At 45.3% G+C, this 11,435-nt stretch overlaps 1 long non-coding RNA gene across 1 annotated transcript; it reads right to left on the bottom strand.

The window, feature by feature from the left end:
* Nucleotides 1-7,030: 7,030 nt before the first annotated feature.
* LOC146202216 (uncharacterized) lies at nt 7,031-10,720 on the bottom strand. Its single transcript, XR_014703664.1, has 2 exons — nt 10,588-10,720; nt 7,031-9,301 (listed from the first exon to the last, which is right to left on the bottom strand). It is a non-coding gene; the product is annotated as an uncharacterized LOC146202216 (long non-coding RNA).
* Nucleotides 10,721-11,435: the final 715 nt, after the last annotated feature.

The raw sequence follows: 11,435 nt of genomic DNA, 5'->3' as shown, positions 1-11,435 counted from the left end.
TGCCTAACACGGTGGCAAGTCTGAAGGGGTTCGGACTTGGCACGTGGAATCCGATTAAAAGCAAACAAAATTCCCAATGTACGGGGTGGTCGGTAGGCCGAGGGAAATCCCTGCCCGCCGCCTAGGGAACGGTGGCGTAGCTGCACAGTACTAAAGGAAATGCAGTTAGCTGACTCCGTATGTTGGATCAAAAGTACCCCTCGGTGCGAGAAAGTGAATCTCCCAGCCGCAGACGCGTTGGTTTTCGCTGCCAGGGAGAGCGGGTCCTCGCGGGGCCGCGGCTGGGGCGAACTAAGTCCATGTTCTGGGGAACTTGCCTTTAGGCTCGAAAAGGCGAAAAAGACGGTGTCAAAGTAGCCTACATGATCTCTAGTAAGCCAGAAACTTGGGAAAAGAACAGTGGTCGCACAAAGTGCTAAAGCATTTTGGGTTGGTGCTAAAGCACACCGTGTCCTTCACTGTCAGTATCTTCAACGAAAACGCAGAACTACTCAGGGGAGTCAGACCCCGCAATGATATGAGTCAGTTGGCTGGCCGAGGGAAAGCCCAGCCGGCTGTCAAGGGCAAATGGCTCAGCCGCGTAGTACGCGAGGAACCGCGGCTGGCTGGTTCATATGCTTGCACGCAGGGGGAAGTGAAGACCCCTTACGAGGAACCGAGTCGGTACGGCTGACCGAGGGAAAGCTCAGCCGGCCATCAAGGGAACGATGGCGCTGCTCGCGTAGTACGAGAGGAACCGCGGCTCGCTGACTTGGATTTCCTCCAGGGGCAACCCCTCGCAGAACCGAGGTTGGTTGAGCTGGCCTAGGGAAAGCCCAGTCGGCCACCTAAAGGTGGCTTTGCACGCGCAGTACGCAAGGAACCGCGGCTTGCTAACTAAGGCCTCAGGCGAGGGGTTCGAGACCCCTTGTTCCTGGGCGGTAGTGCTGGCCGAGGGAAAGCCCAGCCCGCTGCCAAGGGCCCGGTGGCGCTGCTCGCGAAGTACTAAGGGAACCGCGGCTCGCTGACTCAGGGCCAAAAAAGGGGAGTGGTGACCCTTTAGTGTCGTACCTCTGTAGGTGCGCGCACAAGTAACTTTGCGGACATAATCAGACCGGTCAACCCGGATGGGGCCAGGTATCCCAACTTGGCGAAGTAGCCGTCAAATATACTATGTTGGAGAGAAAACGGTGAATGGAAACCACTGAGGGTCTATAACAGGGTGAACTCTGGGCACCGCTTCGGAGTACCTGGAGTAGGGCTGAAAGAATCATAGTACGGCGAAATGCGCCTCTCCAGTAGCCCTGGTACAGTCGGGGCGAGGGAGCCTGACTTGGGGGACGGGGAACCCCAAAGTGACCCAGCAGCCTGTCTCATGTGCCGGAGACCCGGCGAACTTGATGTGGATGTGAATGCGCTTGAAGGCCGAGGGCCGTGCATTGGCTAAAACGAGTGCTCGCCCTCAAGTGAGGCCAAGGAATTGGAGCTCGAATCGAATCAGGATCATTTGGGGAAATCCTGAAGCTGCTCCGATCCCTCCCACAATCCCGTAACCCTTTCCCGGTATCCCATTTCCCTTTCCCTTTTCCCATCCCTTCCCTCTACTTCCCAAGGGAGATCACGGGGGATCTCCCCGGGCCCGCTCTCCGGCTGTGGGTCGCTGCGTAGAGATTCCCGCATTTTTTTGGAACCTTCGGGTTCTTTCGCCTACAGGTGCAAACACAGACCAAGCTTGTCCTTCGGGACCAATTATTTTATATTCGATTGGATTGAGCCTGTTATACCTAGTGACACAGGCAGAGGCATATTATTTTATTCTCTTTTATGGCTGCCTCACCATATTATATGTATTGCCGTGGTTAAGCCCGTTATACTTAGTGGCACGGGCAGAGGCACTTTATTTTTCTTTACTTTTTGCCTGCCTCGCCATAGTATATGTATTGCCGTGGTGTTCTTGCACTTTATCACTTCGGCATGCACGTACTGTGAATTGGTCTCGCTGTCTTTATCCGCAGCCCCAACGGGTACGAAGTAAAACTTTCGATAACGACGCAGTTACTGCTCTGCTAATAGTAAGTGTGCACACCTTGCTACTCTTTGCTCCTAAGAGTAGGCAATAATTTCAGGTGTAAGAGACACTGTTTCGCACGTCTGATTGCTTTGAAGTTGCCTGCTTTGGTGAGGTAGTACAATATAGCACAATAGCGTTGTTCTAAAAAAAAAGGAAAATGTTTGCGTGGTTTTCTGTAGCAAACAGTTTATGGTAGAAAACAGTTGAACAATACGCGAGCGTGTGCTCATCATGCAAGGTACATCGACTGAATTGCAGCTTAATATACGGCACCGTAATTGTTCTTAGCGTTGGTGTGCGTATATGGAAAAGAGAATAGCAACATCAGGCACATATAAAGGCTGCGGATGTTATATGCGTACCATGATAGGATTTAGTAGTCACTCACAAAATGATGTTGCGTAAAACAGAGATCACTAATGGCTGCATGTAGTCGACTTCGTCATACGGAAAGAGAAATCAGTCACATTCACCTTCTGCAACAGCCGGTAAACAAAGGTGTCTTGCCTTAGCGTGCCCCAGAATTTAATATGAAATAGAGGAAATTAATAAGTGGGTCAGAAGTAGAGCAAGAAGGATTGTAGATATCTTAGCTTTGTCGTTTTTTTTTTTCAAGTATTCAAATGTGCCGCATAGCGATAGTAAGTGATAGTTCACCTGGACGTACCCCTGGACGACGCAAAGAAGATGAACGCTGTGTTACACTGGCTGTACGAGGCCTCTTATGCTAAGATGTCCTGAAAGAACGAAGACAGGTATGGCTCGCCAACTGCGCCATGGCGCCAGTGTCCTTTGGCGCAGACACGATAGTGATGACTCGAGGGAATGGAATTACGAATTCTGAGAATAAACATTGAACAGTTATTTCTATACTGTTCCTTACCTTCGTAGCAAACGTAGCCTGTGAGTAACGCACGAGCGACCTGTAGACAAATGGCGCATAACGGCACACGTGCCATAATATTGGTGCTTTCAGCTTGCACTGCCTACGACGGAGAATGTCGTGAGAATGTCGGAGAATGTCGCACGTGTTTTGAATAAACTGTACCCTTTGTCTGTGCTCCTCAGAATTCTCCAGTATTCTCAGCGCAGATTACCTACAGGCCATCTGCTCTGACTGCTTCATTGTTTGCACACATTCCATGTGACATTAAGTCATGAGCATGTTGAATTTAACCGTCAAGTTTAACCTAGAACATTATTTGATTTTATAATCAGTGTATCCCCGATCCAAAGTGCTATAGAACAGCTCATTGACGTTGAAAGGGCTTTTGAGATAATACATAAAAAACAGTGAGTGCAAAGTTATCAAGAAAAGGATGGCCATATTAAGCACTTTTTGTTTCATTTTAGGGTCATTATTAAGTAGTTCACATAAGAAATATAGCAAGTGATCTTCAGACCTAAAAGTACGGAGTGCCACTGGTGTCGGTGTTTTGTTTTCAGGGCCGTTATCAAGTAGCTAGGTTAAGCAATATAACCAGCGACTTATACAATCTTTAAGATATGAAGTGACACAGGGGTGTTTCCGAACCGCTGCTCTTCAATTTTGACATGAACGATCTGCGTCAACTGTCCCTAACTACAGCTATAACTAGATGGTATACCAAAACGCAGATAACAAAGCGCAGACACTGGGACATGCAAATTACAACAGAGGCATATATTCAGTTCCAAGGGTATTTGTAGATTGTTAGTATCAATCTAAGGGAGCCCTTCTACAGGGTAAGACCAGAACTCATTTGTTTTGATGGGCCACTTCAGAAAATCCATAATACAGCAAACTTTATTGGCACTGTGACAAATGTTAAAGATGTTCATCAGTAACTGTCAACCCCAGTTCTCAAGTGATAGCTCAGGACACATTGTGATAAAACGTAGTCGTGAAAGTCCCACTTTAAAAATTCTTGGAGGACGCTTAGACTCCGCTTAACATGCACTTGACGCGATAGCGTTCGTGTTTTTCCGACATGTTTGGCGACGTGGGTTTCTCGTGAGAAATCAATATTTACCAACAGCGTTTTCGGGTTCTATCACTTTTAGCTAATTGTGCGATTAAGCCTAAAGGGATCTTTATCTTCGAGAATTGCAGCACGTTCACTGGCACCCAACTCTCCAAATGGGCTTTTTGAAACGATTGGAAGAAAATAATGCGTCAAGAAGCCGTTGCAGAGGAGAACCGTTGACCGCCGTATTGCAAATGCAAGAACGGAGTCGTGACTGGTGCGAATGAGCTGTGGGTGTTGTTTCATAAGATGTTGAGCTACTTAGCCCCAATGACACTAATAAAATAATGAACAGCATTGGATGTCCACCATGTGAAACCGCAGTGCAAGTCGCTGATTGGATGTTCTCTCCGTAGTATATCTCTTTGCCAACACCGGCATTACGGTCTTGTGTTGGAAAATTGAGAGGCAAAATGAGAAATATGTCAAAAAAATAAAGAACAAGAAACTGGAGCTGCATTCTTGATCTATAAAACACGTAATCTTGTGTTGATATTTTACAATACCATCTTTACTTCTGTACAATACATTACTATCGGTGAGGAGCCATCCGTGCCAAGTGTCGACCTTCCAAAGGGCTCTCCGGCATTTCTCAGAAAAGCAAGTCAATGCTCGTAAGCGTGGCTGTGTTTGCGCACTCTTTGTGTTTAGGCGCTTTTTGCGTTCGCGGTTGCTTGAGTGCACGAGTGGCACGAAACAGTGTGAAGCGTCTACGTGGACTGAGACAGAGAACAAAAATCCGTTTTGCGCGGTTGTATTCGTGAGCGAAAACGAAAGGCACGCACGACACAAGCACGCGACGCGCTTCACTCGTCAGTCAGAGAGACGGATCAAATATGTCGTCCTGTCAGACATGTCATATCTATGGCTCCACTGACCATGCGTATGAAAAGAGGAGATTGGCATTTCGAAAAGGAATGTGAGAGAGCTTTGCTTTGTATTTTTTGCTGCTTTTAGGCGCCTGCATATCTGCGGTATTTCGCTGACTATATCTGCGATATATACCTGACCGAAGCATTAGGTCAGTCGCCCTTCAAAGTTCGCTTCCTGCCGTGTGTATCCCGATATTCGTCGCACTGCTATGGCGAAGGAAATATTCTAGAAAGCCTACAAATGGGCATAGATAACAGTTACGATGCCCTCAGGCTTGTCAGAAGATAAAGAGATTAACAGGAATAGTCAAAAAAGTAACTGCATATACATCCGCCGTGCTATCAATCATTTAGTACAACATAATATGCTGATTACCCCAGATAAAAAATTTAATTACCATACTCAAAAACATCCAACGCAAGACCATCAGATTTGTCTACAACAGGTATCGCCGACTTGACTCCCCCTCCGAACTTTATATCAAAGAGACTGGCAGTCTTAGCACTATTAATACCCGAGCGAAGAACACACAACTCAGGTTTATTTGCCTTCTTACTGGAGCCACTAAAATTGATCGCAAATGATACACTTCAATTTCAACCCATAGAAACGAAAGAACGCAGCATTCTAAGAATTTAGACGAGTATCGATCGCTTCGCTATACGTTCCTGTATTTTTTCCCTAGCGGTCCGCGAATGGAATGCTTTAGCTGTTGAAGTGGTTAATTGCTCATTACCAGATAGTTTATTTCACAGTTGCCAACTGTTCCTTGAATAGTTAGGCTTACCCATGCACAAATATAGTGAAACATGTCTTCAGCTGGATTGTATTGCCATATTTTTCTTTTGTTTTCCATTTATAATTCCATGTGCCATTTAAAAGTACAGAAACACTAGACAAGTATGGATTGTCAATATTGTTAAATGTGTAGAGAAGGCACAAACGAGATATCATGCGGCGTGATGCGTGGGACGGCAAGTCGAGGTCTCTTTTCATTGAGGTGGCGCTGAAATGTCTTGCATAGGTCGAGGTGTAAATCGTGCAGTGCGGTTTTGAGTGACTTCAAGGTTTGCGGTGAGATATAATTGTGACGGGTGCCAGATAGCTGACGCGATCTCAAGCTTAGGTCTGATGAACGTGAGATATGCTAGCTTTTTATGTCTGGGGATGAGTAGCCGAGATTACGTCTCATGTAGCCCAGGGCGGGTGAGGCTTCAGATCACGTGTTATCCATGATAGCGATGGTGTCCTGTGCAGGCCTAGATATTTGTATGACAATGAGTAGGCATCGCGGGTGGAGTTGAGGTAGTAGGTAGTCTCAATCTAATTGTGAAGGCGGGAAAATGCCATGACATTACATTTGGTTGCGTTTAAAGGCATGAGCCATGCTTCAAACTAAAGTGAATAGCGTTTTGGGTCTTGTTGGAGGGTGCACGTGTCGTCTTGATTAGTTATTGAATGAATGAACGTAAAGGGGGAGCCGTAGTGGAGGGCTACGGAGTAATTTCGACCACCTGGGAATCTTTAACGTGCGCTGACATCGCACAGCACACGGACGCCACTTCGTTTCGCCTTCATCGAAACGCAGCCGCCGTGGTCGGGTTCGAACCCGGCCACGGCGGCTGCGTTTCGATGAAGGCGAAACGAAGTGGCGTCCGTGTGCTGTGCGATGTCAGCGCACGTTAAAGATCCCCAGGTGGTCGAAATTACTCCGTAGCCCTCCACTACGGCTCCCCCTTTACATTCATCCATTCTCTCTTTCCACCTTCACTCCCACCTTACTCCCTTCCCTTACGGCGCGGTTCAGGTGTCCACAATGCAAGTGTGACAGATACTGCGCATTTCCCTTCCTGTGAACCAATTATTATTATTATGAATGAATGAATGAATGAATGAATGAATGAATGAATGAATGAATGAATGAATGAATGAATGAATGAATGAATGTTTATTCCGCTTTTGTCGTGACGAAAAAAAAGCAGTTCGTAATGACCGCTTGACGGACTTCGCCACCCGTAAAGTCGACGATAAGCAGCAGCGGCAGTTTGTTCGAAATAAAACGAACAATTCACGCTTTACAAAATGAGACAGTGCTTTGAAACAGAACAAAAATTATACAATGACAAGAAAAAATAAAAAATATGAATCGTTGACAGACGCATTTCTTATCAATACAACCTAATAATGATATATTATTGTCTTTGTTTTTTCTTTGTTTATCGTCAAAGAATTTAAGAACGACCATTCCTTCAGAGAAGTGGGTACTTTATTCGCAGAATCCGTTAGTTGATTAATATCAGTAGAGGAGCAGAATAAGCTAGTGTCGTCAGCGTAAATAATAAATTTTATCTCATTGCATATAATAACAATATTATTAATGTATACGTTAAAGAGTATAGGAACCAGAAGACTGCTCTGTGGCACGCCATTCGATATTTGTAGCACATCGGAACGACAATTATTGATAACAACATATTGGGGTCGCGAGCACATATATGACTTGAGAAGGATGAGAGCATGGCCACGTATACTACAAAGTTTGAGTTTTGCAAAGAGGGTATTAGGATTTAGTGTATCAAGCGCCTTACTGAAATCTATATCTCACATGGCGCGGTATGCGACGCAATCATCGGCGAACAATCTCAATTTAGATTTCATGTTAGAAGGCAGATCATTGATGTAAATTAGGAATAGTAATGGTTTGGTTTGGTTAAACCCCACAAACCAAACCAAACCAAACCAAACAGTAATGACACATATAAGCTTTTCTGGAAGCTAATAACGTAATTGACAACCGGCAACAAGGTTTTCTCAAGGACTTATCTACAGTGACCCAACTTCTGGAGGCGATTTAGTACTTTGCCGCTGCCATTGATAACCAGTGTCAAATAGATGTTATGTTTTTTAGATTTTGAAAGAGCACTTGACCGTATCTCACACACAATGTTGTTGTTCAAACTGAAGAATATCTTTAAAAACGATTTACTGTTGGGGGCGGGGGACTACAGGCGTACTTATCGTTTCGATCTCAATCCATAACAATCGACAATGTGTGTTCGAGCCCAGCTTTGGCAAGCTCCGGTATCTCGCAAGAATTAGTGCTTGGGCCACTGTGCTTTTATTATTTATAAATCACATTGTTAAATAGATTCCTGCTAAAATCAAGCTGTTTGCCGACGACTGTGTACACATCATGAAATATGAACTCCTTGTGGCCAGCGTTTTTTTTTTCTAAATATGCCTTAGCTAAAACTCAAGATTGCTGTTCAACGTGGCAGATGAGTATTAATACCGAAGAAACTCTTTAAATGTCTATAACCCGGAAGCATTAAGTTTTTCCTCTTAATGCTTAAGAAGTTCGCCCTCTGTTCATCGTGAACAGCTACAAGTGCTTGGAATTCACAATAACCTCTGATCTACAGTGGAACAAACAATTCTAATGTTCAAAAAAAGGCTTTGAAAAAAGTTAGCTATTAAGATGGCCTCGCCGCTATTCCCCGCAGGAAATTAAGCAAGCACGCAAAACCTTTATTCGATTTGCATTATAATACGCCTCAGATGTGTGCGATCGCTTTACTAAAGAAAAAAAATCTCGAAAATTTTCAAAGAATGTCAGTACGATTTATTTATAATTTTTACTGTCGGCGGACATCCCCTACCATGTTACTTAATAAGGCAAATTTGAAGTCTTTGTAGCTCAGGAGATACCGGGAGTGAATTACGTACACGTACATGATCGTTCACAATAACTTAGGAATTCACAGGAGAAGTACGTTGAGCTCGTCGCTGGTTGTTCAACATCATCTTACTACTCCTTAACACTGAAGGAGTTCTCATGCCGCACTGAGACATATAAAACCTTTTTTTCCCGCGGACCGTACGGGAATGAAATATTCTCAATGGAAATTATTTTATAGTACACCGATTTCTTGTAAACGTAATAACGACCGCTATTCTAGCGCAGTCATTGAAATCGTATTGGACGCCCTAGATTTTGAGGAAAAGCTAAAGGGGAAAGTAAGAATTAGATAAACTTATCTAAAGTACTTTTCGGGAAAACGACGAGCTGCCACACAGTTCTATCTTAATAAAGATAGCTTGATTAATGTCTTTAAACTGGATTATGGACAGTCAGGTAATATAGTAAGCGCCAATGCATATGACGATAAAGTCTCATGAGATCACCACCGTGATGGCTACGATCAAAAGAGATATACTGATGAACAAGTAGCTTCCCAGAAAAAAATGAGAAATGAAAAACACAGCAATGAACAGAGCTCTAGGTCTGTAGCAGCTACACGAGGAGCATTGTGTTGGCTGCAATCACGGAGCAGACGAAGGTAGCGACCTTGATCAGGATTCCAATCATGAGCTGTGCAAAAAAACAAAATGAAAATAAGAGACATGAATTAAGAACCAAGCGAATAGCCATAGCTTTTGACGCCAATATACGTGGCGTCGGGCAAGGAGGTTTTTGCGCACAAGAAGAACCGCAGAAATTGAATATGTCATTCACCTGATGGAAACATACGGACACACGGACTCCATCACTTTTTTACTGCGGTGCTCTTAATAATCGACGCATTCTCTTATATCTAGGCTTGCTACGCACTGGCCTTCTTCATAAGAGAAGATGGGCCAAAAGCTACCGAGGCTAGCTGTCACATCATGGTTCCAATTGCAGTTATCCAAGAATCTTTGCTGTCAACAGGATATGCGCGGTTCTGTTTTCATTTCCCTACGACACCTTCGGCTCCCGCTCGTAGTGTGTTATCTTCCCCAACGGCTTCAAGTTCTACCTGCCTCGGATCGTCGAGTATACACATCCCTGCACTCTCTCTAAGGATGATAGAGAAAAATGAGCCTTTATGGCAACTCCAGATGTGTTTTTAATTCCAGGTATGTGTAGGGCCACCAGGTGTTGCATTAAACAAACCAAACGATGGATGAAGGATGTTATGAAGACTCATACATATTTTCGAGCTTGTGATGGCCTCCCCGTTCCCTCATTGCCTTCTTTCTTTGGGGCGAAGGGGGGGGGGGGGGGGGGGGTACAGGCTAATCTTTCGTGCTCAATCTTTTATTTATCATCGCGATCTTAAAAGCGGGGCCGGAAAGCAGCGCTAATTTTAATCCAGTTTTAACGCAACAACTTTAAAGGCCCCATTATGCACAAGAGCCGGCATTGTTAGACGTTATGAGCGAATTATTACGGGTCATGACCTTGGCAGTTGGCTGTTGGCTGACGACATGGCCGGGTACCGATTCGTGAAAGCACACTCCACATTGACACAATATTGGCATCATGCTGGCGGTGCACTGGTCCTATGGTCTGGGATCCAGCGGTCAAGTGTGAAACTTACATCTCGCCTTCCCGTCTCAAAGAAGCGGCCGCAGTTAGCAGCTTCCGCCAACTCAGAAAGGTCACGTGTTCTCGTGACGTACAAAGCTCACTGAGCAGTCAGTGGCCTGTCATGCCAACCGGCATGTATACCGTCTGTATGCCAGAGCAATGCTCGTGGCGCTTCGCTCACATCGCCAATGCCAACGGCTAATTTTCCTCAAAAACATACCTTTCCCGCTATTGCGTTAAAGCCCCACAAGGTGACCCTACGAGTGCTTATCATTAATAAAAGCGAGAAACGGATGCAAACTCACGAGTTGCGCGCTGCGTACGTTGCCGTGTAGGCGCAGGAAGATGAGCGATGGCCGCGTGTAAGGCATGAGCAGCACGTAGCGGGACTGCATCACGACGGGCAGCGCGAAGTACAGAGGGTGGCGTTCGAACTTCTCCGCCTGCGAATACGCACAAGAAACGTGAGCGCTGACAAAAGGTGAGCCTCACCGCTATAATAATCCCGGTTCCTTTTGCAAAACGTACAGCATTTTCCAAGACTTTATTTCTTTTCAGCACCCCGTCGTATCGCTTGTTATGCGCCTGCAGCGTTCTGAACGTAGCTTTTAAAGGGTAACAAGAACTGTTCCTTCCTTGTCAGAATGATAGCATTTCCATAGATGTTACGAAGACCGCTTCTCAGCCTTTCGCCTAAGATCAAAGTGTAGATGTTACAGGAAGTTAACTACAGGGTTCAAACTTTAAACATTTCTCAAAGGCTGTGTGTGCCATAATTTTTCCGAGTGATGGCACTGTGCTTGTGAGATGCTGGGGCGTTTGCGACCACAAACAAACGCAGTCTTTTTGCGGCAATCGATCTCTTAGGCCTGAGCCGTTGGAGACGCGCTTGGCAAAATTGCGGTTTCATTATTTCAACCGATGTAAGGATACAGACAACTCTGAAAAAGAGGTGATCTAACCGACCTACGAGGAGCCGCCAAACTGTTATGTACCGTGCGGCCGCCAGAGGTAGTACCGGCGTAAGGGTACTGCCTGCTTCTCGTCGGTCGTTCTTCTCGCTCTACTATGAGCACACATGTCATAGACCTTTGATTTAGATGCATATACATGACGTCTGCTTGCTTGAAACGTCTTCTATTTGTTCATGAGG

Source organism: Amblyomma maculatum, chromosome 1, assembly GCF_055883805.1.
Source record: "Amblyomma maculatum isolate TAMU_Amacu chromosome 1, ASM5588380v1, whole genome shotgun sequence".
In the NCBI taxonomy this organism is placed as follows: Eukaryota; Metazoa; Arthropoda; class Arachnida; order Ixodida; family Ixodidae; genus Amblyomma; species Amblyomma maculatum.
The sequence above is the reverse complement of the archived record's forward strand: the minus strand, read 5'-3'. Positions and strand labels throughout refer to the sequence as shown.